We start from the raw sequence: 3,144 nt of genomic DNA on the forward strand, positions 1-3,144 counted from the left end.
TCACGATCGTGTGAAGGAGCAGACCAACGCGCAGCGTGTTGAGTGAACATCGTAGACTTTATTAAGTTAAAGCACGACAAAACAATAAACCACGATCATGAAGTTCCACGGTGCATACACCGTAACGGAAACAAAAACCCACAAACCCCACAGGAAAACATTCAGAATAAATATGGCTCCCAATCAGAGATAACGAGCCGACAGCTGACACTCGTTACCTCCGATTGGGAGTCATAGACAAACCTAGAAATACAACCAACAGAAAGGCAAACCTAGAAATACAAAACCAAAACAAAAGACACCCTAAATGAAAATAACAACCCTGGCTCAACAATCAGAGTCCCTGGAGCCAGAGTGTTACAGTACCCCCCCCCTAAAGGTGCGCACTCCGGGCGCACCAGCATACCGTCTAGGGGAGGGTCTGGGTGGGCGTCTGTCCAGGTGGCGGCTCTGGCCCAGGTCGTGGTCCCCACCCCACCATAGTCATTACCCACTTACTTAGCCTCCTACACATTACCACCCCCCAACTACACCCCACTGGGTTAAGGGGCGGCACCGGACTAAGGGGCAGCACCGGACTAAGGACCAGCACCGGGATAAGGGGCAGCACCGGGCTAAGGGGCAGCACCGGGCTAAGGGGCAGCACCGGGCTAAGGAACAGTACCTGACTAAGTGGCAGCACCGGACTGAGGGGCAGCTCCGGACTGAATGGCGGATCCTGGCTGGCTGGCTCTGGCGGATCCTGCTGCTCATGGCTGGCTGACGGATCTGGCTGCTCATGGCAGGCGGAAGGCTCTGGCTGATCCCGTCTGGCGGAAGGCTCTGGCTGATCCGGTCTGACGGAAGGCTCTGGCTGCTCCTGTCTGGCGGAAGGCTCTGGCTGATCCTGTCTGACAGAAGGCTCTGGCTGATCCTGTCTGGCGGAAGGCTCTGGCTTATCCTGTCTGGCGGAAGGCTCTGGCTGATCCTGTCTGGCGGAAGGCTCTGGCTGATCCTGTCTGGCGGAGAGCTCTAGCGGCTCCGATCTGGCGGACGGCTCTGAAGGCTCATGGCAGACGGGCGGCTTTGTAGGCTCTGTACAGACGGGTAGTTCAGACGGCGTTGGGCAGACGGACAGTTCAGACGGCGTTGGGCCGACAGGCAGTTCAGGCGCCGTTGGGCAGACGGGCAGTTCAAACGGCGTTGGGCAGACGGGCAGTTCAGACGGCGTTGGACAGACGGGCAGTTCAGACGGCGTTGGGCAGACGGACAGTTCAGGCCCCGTTGGGCAGACGGACAGTTCAGACCCCGTTGGGCAGACGGCAGACTCTGGCCGTCTGAGGCGCACCGTAGGCCTGTTGCGTGGTGCCGGAACTGGAGGTACCGGGCTGAGGACACGCATCACAGGGCTAGTGCGGGGAGCAGCAACAGGGCATGCTTGGCCCTGGGGACGCACATAAGGCCTAGTGCGGAGAGCAGGAACAGGCCGGGCTGGGCTGGCGACGCGCACCGTATCCCTGGTGCGAGAGGCCGGAACAGGCCGGGCCGGGCTGGCGAAGCGCACCGTATCCCTGGTGCGAGTGGCCGGAGCAGGCCGGGCCGGGCTGGCGAAGCGCACCGTATCCCTGGTGCGTGGAGTAGGAACAGGCCGGGCTGGGCTGGCGACGCGCACCGTATCCCTGGTGCGAGTGGCCGGAACAGGCCGGGCTGGGCTGGCGACGCGCACCGTAGGCTTCGTATGAGGCTCAGGAACAGGCCGGGCTGGGCTGGCGACGCGCACCGTATCCCTGGTGCGAGTGGCCGGAACAGGCCGGGCCGGGCTGGCGAAGCGCACCGTATCCCTGGTGCGAGTGGCCGGAACAGGCCGGGCCGGGCTGGCGAAGCGCACCGTATCCCTGGTGCGTGGAGTAGGAACAGGCCGGTCCATACCGGGAACACACACCACTGGCCTCAACCGAGGATCAGGAACGGGCCGGACCGGACTGGCAACACACCTCAGTCCTTCACGCCGTGCCACACACACATCCCTGCCTCTTCTCGCCAATGGCTCCCGTACTCCGTTAGCCCTCTCACCTATACTCCCTGTGGCAGCTTCCTGCTGCCCAGCCGCCCAAGCCATGTGCCCCCCCCCAAAAACTTTTTGGGGTTGCCTCTCCTTCATCCGACGATGGCCCTTTTGCCGCCGTTGCTCCTCTTGCCGTCGCCTCTCCTCTGTCTCGCTCCATGGACGGTGATCCATGCCGTCAAGGATTTCTTCCCACGTCCAGGACCCTTTACCGTCCAAAAGCTCTTCCCATGTCCAGACCCTCGGCTCCTGGACACGCTGCTTGGTCTTGGTATGGTGGGTTTTTCTGTCACGATCGTGTGAAGGAGCAGACCAACGCGCAGCGTGTTGAGTGAACATCGTAGACTTTATTAAGTTAAAGCACGACAAAACAATAAACCACGATCATGAAGTTCCACGGTGCATACACCGTAACGGAAACAAAAACCCACAAACCCCACAGGAAAACATTCAGAATAAATATGGCTCCCAATCAGAGATAACGAGCCGACAGCTGACACTCGTTACCTCCGATTGGGAGTCATAGACAAACCTAGAAATACAACCAACAGAAAGGCAAACCTAGAAATACAAAACCAAAACAAAAGACACCCTAAATGAAAATAACAACCCTGGCTCAACAATCAGAGTCCCTGGAGCCAGAGTGTTACATGCTAGTGGCCTATAGCACAGATGGAGGGAGAGAAAGGAAGGAGGCTGACTGCTAGTGGCCTATAGCACAGATGGAGGGAGGGGATGGAAACAGTACATGCTAAACCCATGTATATTTTGAGCTAAACTAGTAAACAATAATAAACAAGAAGAAAACAGGCATTTATGTATTTGTTATACATTCAAAGACGTACTTTATTCCCAAGACAGAACCTTACTAAGTCTGTTTAAGTCATCTGGTTAAGTAATTTTTACAGGGCGCAACATCTGTAAGGGGATCAGCGATCAGTGTTGTACCCATTAAATGCCCTCTGTTGTGTTAGTACAAAGGGCATCTCATATTGTTGTGTATTTACAGCATAATCTCCCCAGCAACCACATGATGAGTTTCAGAAACTACAGGCTTTGTTAAATACCTTGCTTAATCTGTTTACACCACCCAAACGAAC

Source organism: Coregonus lavaretus (assembly GCF_964263955.1).
Source record: "Coregonus lavaretus genome assembly, contig: HAP1_SCAFFOLD_2066, whole genome shotgun sequence".
Classification (NCBI taxonomy): Eukaryota; Metazoa; Chordata; class Actinopteri; order Salmoniformes; family Salmonidae; genus Coregonus; species Coregonus lavaretus.